At 44.3% G+C, this 16,367-nt stretch overlaps 1 long non-coding RNA gene across 1 annotated transcript in view; it reads left to right on the top strand.

Annotated features, from left to right (window-relative positions):
• Positions 1-4,510: 4,510 nt before the first annotated feature.
• The window catches only part of LOC120381140, a 35,437-nt gene continuing 23,580 nt past the window's right edge, over positions 4,511-16,367 (top strand). The window contains exon 1 of the long non-coding RNA XR_005587948.1: positions 4,511-4,910. This is a non-coding gene — a long non-coding RNA (uncharacterized LOC120381140). The remainder of the gene's footprint in view (positions 4,911-16,367) is intronic.

The raw sequence follows: 16,367 nt of genomic DNA, 5'->3' as shown, positions 1-16,367 counted from the left end.
GATGGGTAAACTGAGGCACAGAGCAGCTACTAAACATGCTCAATAGCATCCAGTGAACTGTTATGCTGCACTCCACATAGTCATGCCGTGAAGCATGATCAGTCACGGAAACCAGGAGTCTTGATGGCTGATCCCTGATCTAAAAACTAGACCCACTTTCCTCAGATATTCTAGCTACAGATTATTATTTATTATTGGTATTGTGGCAGCACATAGGAGCCTCTGTCGTGGACCAGGGCCCCATTGTGCTAGGTGCTGTACAAATATAGAACAAAAATACAGTCCCTGCCTGAAAGATCTTACAGTCTAAGTAAAGATATTAGCTAGATATTAGTAGATCCAGAAGATTTCATGTCCTTAAACAGTCAGAAGCACATAGCTTAGTTTTCCAGCTCTCTCCCCCTGACAGCACAGTAAGTGGCAACCTTGTTCTGTGGAGGGCCGCCAAAATGCATCTGCCAATATGTGCGTTGTCTAAGAATCATATAATTCACAAGGTTTTTGACAGATCATGGTTTGAATATGATTTTAGTGTGAAGGTTATTACTAGAACTGTTCAGAAAACTTTTTAAAGGACTGTTGAAAATTTTCAAAAATAAAAAAAAATCTGCAAGAGCTATGGTTTGGTCAAAAAATTGAAAAAGAAATGGACTAAATTTTTGTCAAAATATTTTTTTTTCTATGAAAGACTCAATTTTTTGACAAAAAATTCACAGAAACATTTGAAATTTGAAAAATGTCGACCACTTCTGGCAATTACCAAATATATAGCAAGCAAATGTCATTGATCCACACTAGCATCTAAAAGAAACCAGGAGAGTTATTTAGGGGGAAGGGATAGCTCAGTGGTTTGAGCATTGGCCTGCTAAACCCAGGGCTGTGAGTTTAATCCTTAAGGGGGCCACTTAGGGATCTGGGGCAAAAATCAGTGCTTCATCCTGCTAGTGAAGGCAGGGGGTTGGACTCAATGACCTTTCAAGGTCCCTTGCAGTTCTAGGAGATAAGCATATCTCCCAATTATTAAAACAAATGGTCCAATCAAAATTGGATAGAGTTCTTTAAAACCATCAACAGACTAAAAACAAGGGGCAAGTTTCTGCAGTATAACAATACATGTACCAACTTACCTGGCTAATGGATCTTCTTTTAGTTCAGTGGTTCTCAGGCAGCAGTTCTGATTTCAGCACACTGTCCATTAGTGTTTTAGGAAGAGCAGCGATTGAGGAATTCATTTAAATGCTGGTTACTTACAACTAGATTTAAGCTAATGAGCAAATCTCTTCAGAGCATCGAGTCAGACAGCAGCACACATTTAAACCAACAGCTGCTCAAAGAATACATTTGTTTTCTACAGCTGCCTTTTTAATTTACCATTGGTGGCAGTGGCTATGCGGAAAAGATCTAGATCCTAATTCAGCATCACTTTCTAAAAATGGCACCCTTATACTGTAGATAGGAGAAGCACTAGCCATGATGCAATGTCTTCCCTGCAAAAAAAGGTGTTTTTACATCGAAACAGCTAACTCGTGTTCGCAATTTCTAAACTTTTCTCAAAGCATTTTTTTTCCAAAACATTTTTGAGTCGAAAAATTCATGGACACTAACCCTTTCTGGCAAAATGGTTTGGTTTAGACAAACCAACGTTTTCTCATGGAAAAATGTTTAGTTGAAAAATTCCCCACCAGTTCTGAGCCCACCAGGGCAGTGGGGAAAACTGTCTCTGGAATCTTCCATTGTTGTCTGTGGTGGTGTTGTCTCCTGGTGGTCCCAGGATACGAAGGCGACAAAGTGGATGAGGAAATACCTTTTAGTGGACCACGTTCGTCGGTGAAAGAGACAAGTTTTTGAGCTCCCCAGACCCAAAGAGCAGCTCTGTGGAGCACAAAAGCTTCTCTCTTTCACCAATGGATGTTGGTCCAATAAAAGATATTACCTCAACCCACCTTGTCTCTCTGAAATCTTTGTTCCTGAGGCGATTGAAACCCGAAAACAATTTTTTTTCAAAATTTTCAGCAACTCAAAATGTTTTTGAATAAGTTAATCTTAGGTGGAATAAAATATTTTGCCTGATACAAATTGAAACGTTTTGCTTTGATTTCAAGCATTTTAAAAAGTTTTGAATTTTTAGTAAAAGGAGAGGAAAATCTGAAATGAAGTCATTTTGAACCAGAAAATCAAAATATTTCATTTTACAATGTTGAAATGGCACGTTTTGATTTTTTCTGACTTTTTTTCACCAAAACAAATGGGCAAAGCCAACACACATTCACAAAAATATGTCAGAGCTGCCGAATCTGCATTTTTTCATTAAAAAAAAAAGTTTGGGCCAAAAGTTTTGCCAAGTTTGAATGCGCATACTTGATTTCTCTCACCATGAGCTCAGCCAATGCTATGTACCATAAAAAAGTAACATCAGCAAACGCCAGGGTTGTCAACTCTTATGTTCGTATCCTAAATCACATGATATGTGTTGTCTTCCTTGTCACCTCAGCTCCTGGAGGCAAGTGATTTTGAGAGAATCTCCACTTTCATTTTAAAAAAGGAAGTTTCTTGCCCTTGAAAATAAAAGCTCTAAAATGTCACCCAAGTGTACCCCGAAGACTCAGAAACCAGGAGGTGGATCAAAAGACCCCAAAATGATCTTTTACAATTTTTAAAAATCTCTTAATTGGCTCAGCGATCTTGTGATTTTTGACCACGTGGAGCTGGCAGTACTGATGCCATGCAGGCCCTTTGAATGCAGAAGTGAGAGCCTGGCTGACAGGGTGTCAGACCAGATAAAGTAACCACCGTCCAGCCGTGCGAATGGCCAACTCTCTTCTCTGTTACACCTGCGCTGGAAAACTTTTTCCTTTTACTCAAATCTGTTTGTAGTTCCTTTTTTCCCCCCCTCTCTCCGTTGTGCCACCCCACAAGGCCTTCTGAGAAAGAATGAAAGAAAGAAAGAAAGCCTCTCTGTTTTTAATCAACCTAATTAGTGGATCTTTAATGCAATTAGAGAGACATTTTACTGCCCCCCTCCCTCCCCGTATCAATTAAAGGCCCACTGTTGCAGGGTAAATTTCTAATCCATTTAGAGCTGACCCTTCCTCCATTCCCTCCCTTCTCCTTCTCCTCCCTGGCAGAGGGTTGCTTCCTTCTCCATTTTCTTTAGGAGTCTGTTCAAACAGCACATTGTGAAGAGTAAATAAATTACTCTCTGCCCTCTTGCCCTCTTTTCTATAGCAGCCGGCCCTGTTCCAAGCAGCTGCCTTTATTGTACATTCAGACCTGGGTGGGAGGGAAGGCAGACAAAGGCCCATGCTGCAGGCCTGCACGCTCCTAGGTTAGGAGGGTCATGCTGTGCATTCTTCCTTTCTTCGTTCCCTCTTTCCCTGCTGTAGTTGTGTTGCTTCGCTTATGTTTGGGCCGCCCTGCATTTCTTTATGTTTTTAACTCGCTGCTGGAGCCCGTGGGCCTAGTTCTTCATTGCCCCAATGCCCCAGCTCAGAGTGGTAGCGTGTTCCACTCCCTTTGTGTATGACTGCACATGGTTCAGAGAATCCTTCCCCATTTCTAGTTCCTTGTCCGCTGCTGCCTTTCCCCTGTGGTCCCTCTACCGCTTGTGGCTCCAGACTTCTCTCTGTGTATCCGAATCCACGGTACACAGAGTGGTAGCCAGTCTGCGGAATATGAGGAGCTGGAGGCCAAGGCAATGACTTACATTATTCACTAGTTTTCACCCTGAAGGACAACGTGATTTTTGCGGCAGAAAGGCCAAAGGCTGGAGAAATTGGACCACTCCATGAGATTGGGCAAAGTCATAGACTGTGTTTTTTCTTAATTCCATAAACTTTGTCAGGGTTGTCACCCCAGCTGGATATTTTACCCAGGTTTCATAGATTTTATAGCCAAAAAGGACCATTGTGATCATCTAGTCTGACCTGCTGCAGAACACAGGCTAGAAAATTTCACCCAGGGATTCCTTCATTGAGCCCAATAACTTGTGGCTGAATTAAAGCATAGTTACTTGTAGCCGCCTGAGAGGTATCTAGTGCTCTAGCCTTTGCTTTAGCCCGGAGGATATATGGTGCACTCCTCTTTTCCTCCCAGCTGATGCACCATTATGTAGTACACAATCCTGTTCCCACTAAAGTCTATGGCAAAACTCAGTGGCTGCAGAATGGGACCCATTGTTCAGGGATCCAGCACATTTCTTCCAGCTCAGGTGATGCAACGTGTCTGTAAGAAGATCTAGGCTGTGTGGTCCAGGCTTCCCAAGCTTAGTGCTAGCAGTGACAGAGAGATATCAGAACTGTCATTTGAAATCAATCTGAACTGAAAAAACAGAGCAAAACACCCCCACCCCAAAAAAGCCATTTCCTGAGTTAAAGTTCCTGGCTCAGATCCATCTCTTGCTTTGATAAAAGGAAGAGCAGAGCATTTGCTTGATAGTTGCTGAGCATGGGAAAGAAACTAGCCAGCAAGCAGCCAGGGTCCCAAAAATTTTTACAGGTATGAAAATAGGCTGACATAGGAAACAATGTGAGCGTTAATTTCATTCTGCAAGTGCTGCTTACGCACAGAAAGCCAGGCAAATCGCAGCAAGATGCAGCATCTGGAGCCAGTCAGTAAACTGGAACACCTGAGCTAACACAGAGAGAAGGGGCAGCAGGTGAGGCTGGAGACAAGCTAACCTGTTTTCTGACATGCTCATTGGAAGGAAGGGAAAGAGACGGCTTTTCTTTTATCCTTTTGTGGGTTGGTGCAAAAGGGCTTGTTTGTACAGGCAAGGCAAACAAAGGGGAACTCTGGACTAAAGTGTGGGTGACAGGTGCTGGAAACATGTACTAGCAGCCTGGCTGCTTCAGGCTATAGAATCACCTGTAGAATAGCTCTGCTGGGGAAACAAGAGTAACCAAGGACAGCAGGTGAGTTAAGCCTTGCAAAGTTATCCTGCAACTGCTTATACCTCCAGTGCAAACACAATTAGATTCATTGCTGCTTTTTCTAGGTAGGCAGGAGGATTTTCACATCTCTGATCTTCTCCCAGCCTGGCACAGAATTACAAGGTCCTTCTCTCATGGATCACTGAGCTCTTGCACTTTCATAATGAACCTGTGTTTAATGCTTGACTTCTCTGTGTCATGTTTAATTATGGCAGCTGTAACTTTCTGGTTGCTTGGCTTGAAATAATATCTAAGTGCTTCTGTGCTTCAGAGACTGGCTGTTCTTTTTTCTCTAATTAGAGTTTCCTTAAAGCTGGAGTGAGTGCCTGTATAAACAATGATGTAGCTAGTTCCTGTGCATTTGTCCCAGTGCCTCTAATTTCAAGCAGACTGTAAATGGAAAAAATATATCTCCAATCTACTCGGCATCTGAAATAACATGAATCAAAAATATATAAGGAATAGTATGCCAGAACTTTACCCGATATAAATCGGTGTTGGTGGAGCGATGCTGATTTATACCAGCTGTGGATCTGGCACATAATTTTTATATGAAAAATTAAAATACCACTGAGAATATTTTCTTCTGGGAGTCCACCCAAAACTTGGCAGCCCCAGTCAGGACAAAAACAACAAAACAAAACCTCTGCATAGGAAAAGATGATATAAAGGTTACTTGGGAGACTATAGGGAGATGCTATTAAGTAATTGAAGTTACATGCATCCACTGACAATGAACATCATGTAATGATGCAATCGTCCAACACAGTCCAGGATACTTGATGCGTTTGTCAAGGATGGTCTCAGTAGCAGGGATCTCATAGCTGGAGTACATCCTTGTAGCATGAGGCACCTTCACAAATCCATTGATGCAGTTCAAGGCTGTCCCCTTCAAAAACAATGTGCTTCAGAACCCACTGGGACTGTGTGTGTGTGTGTGTGTGTGTGTGTGTGTGTGTGTGATTCCTATGCATACAATTCAGGAGTAATGGGAAGACAAAAGACTTTGCTAATATTCTGAAATAACTACAAAGGCCAAATGCAACCAGAAATGTTCTTTTGGGGAATGATGGTAAAGATGCTGGAAAGCTGCTTTTTTATTATTGTTATTTCTCAAACTCGGGTACATAAAAATGAGGGTTTATTACATTAATCCTGGATTCTCAGAATTGTGCGCTCATATTTGCACATGCGAAAATGTCCAGGCATCTCTGGGCATGCCACGGCATGTGTGTATATACTCTGTTTCCACACACTGCCATAGTCAGTGCACATGCCGGTGATCAGCAGAACGAGTATATGGTCATTTGTCCATACGCTTACGGTGGTGACTTCACACACAGCTGAGAATGAATCCGCTTGCTTTGTTATCAGTAGGAAGGGACAACTTCTTCTCTTAGTCCCACGGGCCTTGCTCTCATTATAGTCAATCAGAACTGAGGCCCGAATGGTTCAGTGTCTCTGTGGTTTCAGTGTTGATTAATTGAAGTCACAAACTTCAGATCCAGAACAAGATGTAGGAAATGTGGGAATTGCCAGACTGGCTCAGACCTGAGGTCTATTGAATTCAGCATCCTGACCCTGAGTAGCAAGTCCCAGATGCTTTGGAGCAGGGATCGGCAACCTTTGGCACGTGGCTCGCCAGGGTAAGCACCCTGGTGGGTCTGGCCAGTTTGTTTACCTGCCGTGTCCGCAGGTTCAGCCGATCGCAGCTCCCACTGGCCACGGTTCACCGCTCCAGGCCAATGGGGGCGGCGGGAAGCGGCAGCCAGCACATCCCTCGGTCCGCACTGCTTCCTGCCGCTCCCATTGGCCTGGAGTGGCAAACCGCAGCCAATGGGAGCCATGATCAGCCGAACCTGTGGACGCGGCAGGTAAACAAACTGGCCCGGCCCGCCAGGGTTCTTACCCTGGCGAGCCGCGTGCCAAAGGTTGCCGATCCCTGCTTTTGGAGGAAGGTGAGAGAAACCCTGCAATAGGTAGTTATGGCATATTCTGCCCGTCATGAAAGTCTCACCTCTAATAATTAGGGATCTGTTTCATCCCTGAAGCATAAGGGTTTATATCCCTTTAAAACCCTTTATGTTTGTAAGCATTAGCTATTACAACTGGGTAGTCTTGCCATCCACATAAATGTGCAATCTTTTTTTTTTTTAATCTTGCTGAGTTCTTGGTCTCCACAACATCCTATGGCAGCAAGTCCCAGAATCTGGCTGCATGCTGTGTGGAATAAGTATTGCCTTTCTGCAATTTTGAATTTGTGTCCTTTCTGTTTCATTGAATGTGGATCCAAACTTTTCCATGCCACATTCAGGAGTTGGAAGAAGCTGGGATCTCTTGACCCTCCCTGAGGAGAAGGGAGTGTGCCATGGTGTCTCATGGTACCAGGTGTAACCATCACAGGCCGGTCAGAGGGTTTGGCCCACTGGAGTATTGGACTGACTGACTGGAAACAAACAAGGATTTATAATGGCAGCAAGAGCAATTTTTAAAACCTGTTTTGATGCTATGTCCCCCCCTTGATAAGAGGCACATCCCACAAGCCAACTTCTAAAACAAACGGGCTTTTATGTTTTTGCCAACTTGTGAGAGAAGGAGGCTTTGAGATGGCAGAGATCAAGCCACTTGTGAAAGCAAACACTTTCAGTCTCAGCACATCTGCACTCCCAAACGAAGAGAAGCAAATGTTCCCCTTTTTTCAGTTTATCTCCCTCTATTTTTTTTTCCTTTTAAATAGAGATTTTGTTCTGGTGAAAGTGGAGAGACTGGTATCTCTTTCTTAACTGAAGTTTGGCTACCTATATAACCAAGGAAACTGCAGTGTGAACACACACCCAGACACTACTAATGACATTAGCTACAACCTGCCAGGCTTCCTGGCTAGGAGTAAAAATTAATTCATCCATTGTAACTCGGAAACACAGCCCTTGGTCTCTAGAGGCAACTGCTGCTGTTCTAAGCTTTGAAATTCTAGGTGGTGCTATTAATATTGGGCTTTTTTTTCTCCACCTCTGAAAAGATTTTAACCTAAACAGTGCATGAGTACAGGAGAGACAGCATGTATAATAATAATATATGGAGCTCATAGAACTGGAAGGGACCCTGAAAGGTCATGGAGTCCAGCCCCCTGCCTTCACTAGCAGGACCAAGTACTGATTTTGCCCCAGATCCCTCAGTGGCCCCCTCAAGAATGTTATAATAGACAACATACCAGTGATGGTTTATTAGTGTTAAACTCAATCAACTGTGAACAAATCTAAGGTTCCCGGACTTGCGGGCTTTACTGCACAGTGTTATTTGAGAGACCTGAACTGTGGTCCAGCCAGGAGCCGCTGTGCCTCCCGCTAACCTTCTCTTCTCGTCCCCAGGTCTAATAAAGTGGAGATCTATGTCCTGCCATGGTCCATTTGCACTTACCTCAGAATTCAGCCCCTTGAGAATAAAAAGTGAGCCGACACCAGGGGCCACGTTCTGCCAAGAGCCCAGCACGTTGGGTGCACATCGGCTGCTGAGCTGTTTGGAAAATCGGGCCTCATTTGTGGGTGCCAAACACTTGAAAATTTGGCCTCATTCACGTCTATGTATGGCCCTCAATGCCCCCTCTCCCCAAGAAGACAGGGGTGGGCTTTGTCTTGTAACTTACCTAGGTCTCCTGCACTCTTCCCTCCTTTTAGAAATGAGCAATAGCAGGACGTTATAATGCTGGGGGACTTTGGTCCTAACCACCAGACTGAAGAGGAAAAACCAGGAGAAGGCATTCTCCTGGGATCAGATGCCCTCTAAAACCAGTCCATGAGACCACAGCGCATAACTATAAATACATGGTGGGGAGAGGGTGTCAAGCGTGCGTGAAATAAACAAGAGTCCTCCATAGCAGCCCCACCTTCCATGGGGCTACAGAAGAGAGCTTGTCTCTTTAAAAGGGCCTGGTTATAAAACTTCTGTATAGTGTTAAGAGGCCTTTCTCCTGAGAGGAGGGGATGGCAGGCACTGGGAGTCTCTGAATTGCAGTTTGAAGCATTTACAGCCCAGTCAATCCTAATTCATTATTAGCTGTAATTGTTTCAAAGAAAGTGTCCACTGTTATGTAAAACACGGTCCCAGATGCTCCTAATGGTTCAGACTCTCTGATTGCTATAATTTGCAAAGCTTTTCCCTTTTTTTTTCCCTCTGTAGTTATGTTCTGCCTTTTACAAGAGGGAGCGAGAGAAAAGCACGTCATTAGAGGAAAATAATAACGTTGTACCTGAAAGTCCATTAGTGCGGCACTATATAAAAGTATGCATCTGGCCTCACTGAATCTGGTGGGCTAGTCCTGATTCACACACAAACACACACCGGGGGAGGGGGGGGTGAGTGCACATATAGGCATGGCCAACACTACCAAGAGAGAAGAATAGTGCAGATTTGCTGAGGTTAAAAAACAAATTCAAAACCTGAGCTGTACAACATGAAATGGCAATAAACCCATCTGGCCACTGGGAAATATAAATTACCAATGCCTCTAATAAATAGACACCGTCTCCCTGGCAATAGAAAATTGACCGTCGGCTGGTGTATAACAATTCTTAACTGGCAAATTTGACAGGGCGATGATTTTGTTGGGGTAGAGGTTTGGGGGTATTTTGTTTCTCTTTCTTTCTTTTGACACACACAGATCCAACTCCCCTCCTCCGTGAGAGTATTTTCCCTGCTATTGTAGAGACACAGCTGTACTGAGTGCACATACCACTCATCCTAACTCCATTTGCAATGTCCAGCATACAGAAAACAGGACTTGAAGGTGATGATCCTTGCAAATAATGTACTGTTGCCTTTGACCTCCATTGCTATTTTTTAATGTAATGGGGTCAAGCTTGGAGCAGTTGTGGTGGGGACAGACACTCATGACTCTCAGGGGCTAAGCTGACCACTGCACAAGTTAAAGCAGCCCTGTGGGTGCTCTAACTTACACTAGCTGGAATGATTCCCGAATGACTGGTCTACCCTTCCTGTCCCCCAACCTGCCACGTCCCTACCACAGAACACCCTTGTGCTGAGAGGCGAGGAAGAATGGGAGCAGGTAGCTTTGCCTGATCAAACGGATTGCATTGCTAGAAGGGCACAAAGAAGGCTTCAGCCAAGCTGAGGATCAGGTCCAGTATTTCTATTACACTAGTGCCCAGAGGCCCCAGTCATAACTGGGATGCCACTGTGCTAGGACCTAATACTTATGTAGGCATGGTTCCTGCCCCACAGAGCATACAGGACAGGTGGTTTGGTTTGGCTGAGCCATGCTGGGCATAGGGCCAGGAAGGGGAGGAGGTGGGGAAGTTGGCTTTACCTTTCCTGCCTTCCTTCCTGCTCCTGGGGAGAGGACAGACCTCAGTAGCCCTGAAAATCAGGCACAAGGTGGGTGATTCAGTTCTGTGTCTTCAAGAGGTTTTGCAGTGCCTGATCCAGGGCTTTTCATGCTCGTTTTTACCCCGAGTAAAGAGGGTGGGGGAGTGCCTGCCGTAATTATTTCCAGCTGTGATTTAAGGGAGCAAAGATGAGTCCAGTGATCTTTCAACATATTTCTCCAGGCGGCATTTGTACTAGGATGGTAGTGACTGAAGTTGTTGCTTTCTGACAGCTATCTGATGAGCTGTGTGAAATAGCCTCTGACCAGTTCCTAATGGATAAGTGTACACATTGCAAAAACTGCCATCATAGCTGGCACCTTTAGTCCAAGCAGGGAGATCAGGGATTGCATGAAATTTGGGACTGAACTGACCTTTTCCCCCCAAAAAGGTGATGCTCCTTTCTCTAGGTCATTGTCGGTAGAGTCAGTCATGACTGTAGGAGATCAGACAGAGTCACATAGGAAAACGTGCCCTGCTACCCTCTATGCCATGCCTGGCTTATGGATGAATTGAAGACTTCAGAGGCCAGGGCTGGTTAGCCTGGCACCTTCCACTCGTCCCTTTTAAAAGATCTAATTTTTGCCATTCCCTTCCTCAAAATATCTTAAAACACTTTTTAATTTGTAAAAAATGTCTGGAAGTGTTGGATTCTCTGAGGATGAATGTGCCATTGCCTGTGTCTGGTAGCTAGCACAAGTTCATTGGTCTGGTGGGGTTTTTTGGGTGTGTTTTTTGTTTTGTTTTGTTTTAAAAAGGAGGCCAGATCAAGAAGGAGCAAAACACAAAGGCCAATGTTGAGAGTGAGACAGAACTAGGGAAGGGACTCCATGAATTAAAGGTTTGCCCTTTCACCTCTGCTCTCCCGGTTCAAGTACAAAGTTAGCTCTGGAGTAACACACACAAAAGAGGGCAGTGATTTCAGCTCAGAGACCCCACTTCCCACCAAACTCCCCCTACCAACCCACCCCAGGGTCAGACCCTTCAGGGCTGTGGAAGGTTCTTTGTGCTGGAAAGACTGAGTGGAATGATTTAGAGGATGGCTAACTTACCTTTCACCTCCAGGGAGGGTGGTCCTAACAGGCCATGGTTGAGGTCATCAGACGAGCAGAATGTGACATTACTTGTGTGTGTGTGTGTGTGGAAATCTCAGGAGTGGCTTTTCAATGGGAAGAAAGGCAAACCAAACCAAAGATGGTTTGAAAGATCCCCTTTCCCTGGGTTTCCCTCTCTGAGGTAGTGGCTGGAAATCTGCTAACTTCCCTGGAAGTGGTGGGATAAGGGGACTTTCACATCTTAGGAAGTGTTGTCCAGTCATGATTAGTGCAGGAGACAGGGAGTCATGTATCCTGGGTTCTAATGCCAGCTCTGCAGACATCTCGTTTGTATGGCCTTGGGCATGTCACTTAACTCCTCTGTACCTCCCCGGATTCATTGATAAAATGGGTCTGACATTATTCACCCTACTTGAATGAATGGGTGTAAAGCACTTTGAAATCTTAAGACAAAATCCACTGTAGAGTGAAAATACTGTGTACATGACTGTAACAATGTCTCTTTAGGACTTAGAGGAACAGAACATTCTCCATTCAAGAGCAACTTAGCAGGAGCATGGGGACAAGACAAGTAATTATGGAAATCAGGTGTCTCTGTGTCTGGATTTTTTCTTGTGTGTGTGTGTGATACTGGGACCTATCTTAGTACAATGCATGTAGTCCTTGCACTGTGACACTGCAGCGTGGATGTCATACCAATCCCAGCACATATCCCTTCTGACATCAAACTTCAGATGCAGATGACAGAAGGGATATGTGCTGGGATTGGTATGACCTGGATGAAGATTTTTGTTAACATGTAAGAAGATGCAATAATGGGGAAAAATTGGGAGGGCAAAGCTGAAAGCTACAAATTAGAACAAGACATTGTACAGCACTGGCAGCTAGGAAGCTCAAAACCCTCCCCAACCCCACAGTGATCACATACAAACCAAGACATGTTTCTTGTTTGATTTTTTTTTCATCCCAATTAGCTCTCTTCATTCTTTCATCAGAGAAATTTTGTGCCTTTAACAAACAGGCCACATTTGCAATGGCTTTTTGCACAAACAATGCTGCTCGGTTTATAGAACTTAAAGGGAGTATTCCATGCATCCACTTCTTTCCTTTCCCCTGCTTCTGCAGAATAACTTAAAAGTCAGTGATTCCAACAGCAATTATAACCTAAAAGCACAAATAAAAGATAAGTTGGCATCCTACTGTTTCCCATTTGCATCCATGTCACATGGGAGTAGGGTGGGGGGGGACCTGCTTTTAAGAAACATTGAATTTGAGGATCTCTTAGTGATTTTTCTGTTTTTGTTGTACATCAGTTGAGGCAGGTCTGAGTTACCAAAAAGAGCTCAGTCAGAAAACAGGGAACCGCTCTGGTTCAGAAAGAGGTGCTAAGAATTGATACACAGGGTAATCCACCCTACCTATGATACAGAACAATGCGATCACTGAATTCTGTGCAGTGACAAGCGGCATGAGTGGTTTCTTTTCATGCAACAGCATGTAGGCCTTAACATGTGTTAGTGTGAACTTTGCCATTGCATTATAAATACTTGTTACAAATTTCCAACCAAAATAGCAGGAGATCTTGCATCTAGTGCACAGCTGACATTGTTACCCCTGAATGCAAACCTTCAAGTTCCTGGGTACAGTTATCCAAGTTTTCCCCTGATTATGAGTGCTCCCTCTGTCTGGAAGCCACATGTGAGCGCTTGCTTTAAGTGCCCTAATGTTACCTTTCTTGGGAGGAACAAACTGCCACACTCCCCTGTCATCTGAGATTTCCAGGAAAAGTTCCTTCGCTCCTGCTTTAGTAGGGTGAAATCGCATCTCCTAAGCAGATTTGGGTTTCTTTGTCTTTAGTGCCAGCCAGGAAATGATTTATGTTCCCAGGAAAATTTCAGATGAAAACAAACAAGTTTTGGTGTTCAGTGACTCTAACCCCCCCCCCCCCAAAATGTTTTTGCCTTTTCATCAAACCCCTCCCTGCCAAATCAGGGGAGCTTAACTGAAATGTCACAGTTTCAAGTGACCAAATACTGAAAAATATGCAGGTTTCAGCCAAAATGTTCTGCGCTTTGGTTGCTGAAAACGAACAGTTTTTCAGTTTAGGTTCCTGGGGGGAGGGGGAGGTCTTGAAAAAAAAAATTGGCAAAAATTGATATTTTTCCATGGAAATTTCCCTATTGATGAAAAACTCATTTTTTGAAAACAAGAACAACAACAAAAACCTGAAAGTAAAATTTTGATCAGCTCTATTTGTCCACCTTCTGTACTGTCCCTGCTCTGAGATTTATGGATGGATTGGTTTTAAAATACAGGGATTCAAACTGCTCTCAGGAGTATCAATAGAAAAAAAATTGAGCTGGAGAGAAGTGGGGATGGTTACTCTCTGGGAAGAAAGTTGGTAGTTTGGGACAACATGAATTTAGCCTGCTGGGTGCACTCCCCTTTCGGCAGTGTAATGTGGCTCAAATTCGTTCCCATTGTAACGTCACTGAAGCTATTGAAATTAGATTAGGAATGAATAGGGCCCACTAAGTTTTGACTGGGACAGATGGCCATTCCTGGACTCAGGATGCTGGCTCGGAGGTTTGATCTGGTCTGACAAATCTGATGTTCCTCTGTGTCATTTGAAACCTGAAAGAGGAAGTACATGAGGCAGAGAGAAACCACGAGCTGGTTAAATGTTCCCAATGCAGGACAAAATCTATATAAAACTTCATATACATAATCATATTTATGGAACGTGGACACACAACCCTCCATTTCATAATTGGTATGAAACTAGCTCTGTAAATATCTCAAAGCTGTTATGCTATTATTCCTGTCTGAATTCACAGTATTTTAAACATATGACCCAGAAGCCGGAGGTGTTGTGTTATGGTCATTGTCATGGCCCAAGTGCAGGAAGAAACTCTGAGGGGCATCCTTGAACAACATTTCTGATCTAAGAGCAAGATGGACTCCTTAACGAGTGCAACTAGACCTGAATCAAAACCCAGGATCCAGCCCAACCTGAAACATGATGGGAGCCTGGAGACCAGCCTGGATTCAGATCATAATTTCACAGTCAGCCCTTACAACGAACACCCCAGGATTTGTCTTTTTCTCTTCTCTAGCGTTTTGCATCTCAGAATCTCTCAAAGCACTTGACAGTTAATGGTTTAAGCCTCACAACGCCCCTCTGGGGTAGGCATTATTGTCCCCATTTTGCAGATGAAGAAACTGACTCGGCAAGTGGTTACATGAATTGCCCGAGGTCAGGCTGCATGGCTGTTACAGAGCAGGAGTACAGCCTGGGTCTGCCAAGTCCCAGCTCCATCCTTTCACCAGAAGACCTCTTTCTTCTCCCCAGAGGCCTTCACTCTGCCATTGGCGGAGCCTATTGGAAACAGAAACCCTGTGGCCGGGGATGGCACTTTGCTCTTCCGCTAACCTAAGGACAACTCTCAGCCTGGGCATGTTTCATATTCGCAGAATGGGATGGGGAGAGCCAGGTTTCAGCCTTCCCATCCCTGCCCAAGCTGGGGAAACAGAGCAGCTGTACTGCGGGTTCTCTGGCAATTTGTGAACAAAGTCCTTTCCCCTAGCACTCCCCCCCCCAACCCCCCTCAGCCCAGGCAGCATGTGATTTGCATACAGATGCTTAGGAAAGCCTCACCAGTGCTGAAGTTGATTGGAGGGGCTTGGGTGTGGGAGTGGGGGGCCAGGGGATAGAAAGGAGGTGAGGCTGGCCAATGTGTGACCACCTAAAATCTCTGTCTAGTAGTCGCAGGCAAGTCTGCTGACTCCCCGAGCCCAGGTGGCGGGACAATGGCCATTCAGAAAGGGCTATTATTGTCCTTGGAGTTTGTCTCTTTCCCCCTCCCCCAGCCTCCTTGCTTCAAGAGCAGAGGGGTGGCTGAGCCCTACAGGAACACATGGCGTAGCATTCACTGCTAGCTGCCCTTGAGCACTCGCCTTGTTCTTTTTTGGCAGGGGTGGGGAGGGGAAGTTGGCGCTTTTGTCTGAGTGTTTGCACTCAAATATCCCCCTCCTCTCAGTTAAATTTTTGGGCTTTTACTTTCTACTGGCGTTGGGACTAAGGATTTGATTTGATCCCGTACAAAGACATGCACAGTCTGTCTACTTTTTTCACAGCTTTCATCCTCCTCTTTGTGCTCTTATCTCTCTTCTTCCCTCCTGCTTGTGCGCTCTCTCTTCTTCGCTCTCCCGCTTTTCTACCCCACAGGCTTTCTTCCCTCATCTTGTCATCTTTCCGTCCTTTTCTCTTTCTCCATTCCGCGTGGTTTTCCTCAAAGGGTTGGATGTTACTTTAAGGCAACTTTTGATCGTCTTCACAAACAATCCCAAAGCACTGATTACCGTGCCCTCCCGATGCCTGTGTGGCTGTGTAAATGTATCTGGGTGGTGTCTGTCTGTATCCAAATGACATAAGCTCTGTTCTTTCCCATCCTCACACTTGATCTATACTTTGCTCTACAAAACCCATCCCCATATTTTGCCCTAAGATGAACTGGGAAAAAATGCTAAGACAATGTGTCCATGAACTTTTGTTTGCATTTTTAAACGAGCTCCGTTGTTCTATCCCTCTTTTGCATTTGCCTTCAATGAGTATTCCAGCAACTGAGTTTCATGCTCAAGAGCATATGGGGGAAGTGCAATCCGAGACCAAATTATAAAATTCACATGCACAAATACTCATATCAGGAGTTGCTGGATGCTCATCCAATCAGGAAACAGAAAAGATATCATGTGACACAACTTAACAAGAAAGCTCAAATTTTGATTCTTAGCAATCAATGTATAGAGTAAAAAATATTGAAAGGATATCCGTCAAATACACTTAAATAATGACTAAATGAAGGGAAATGGTTATTGGCTAATGGATATTTCTTGAGCAGGAGAAGAGGATAAATTTGTCAAATACACAGCTGTACCTCCTAGCATTTTTCAGCATTAAGGAAACTGATCTTGTATATGCATGAAACAGGAGAGATGCTAAA

This window comes from Mauremys reevesii, linkage group 13 (assembly GCF_016161935.1).
Source record: "Mauremys reevesii isolate NIE-2019 linkage group 13, ASM1616193v1, whole genome shotgun sequence".
Taxonomy (NCBI): domain Eukaryota; kingdom Metazoa; phylum Chordata; order Testudines; family Geoemydidae; genus Mauremys; species Mauremys reevesii.
Note: the sequence above shows the minus strand (reverse complement) of the source record. Positions and strands in the feature narration are given on the sequence as shown.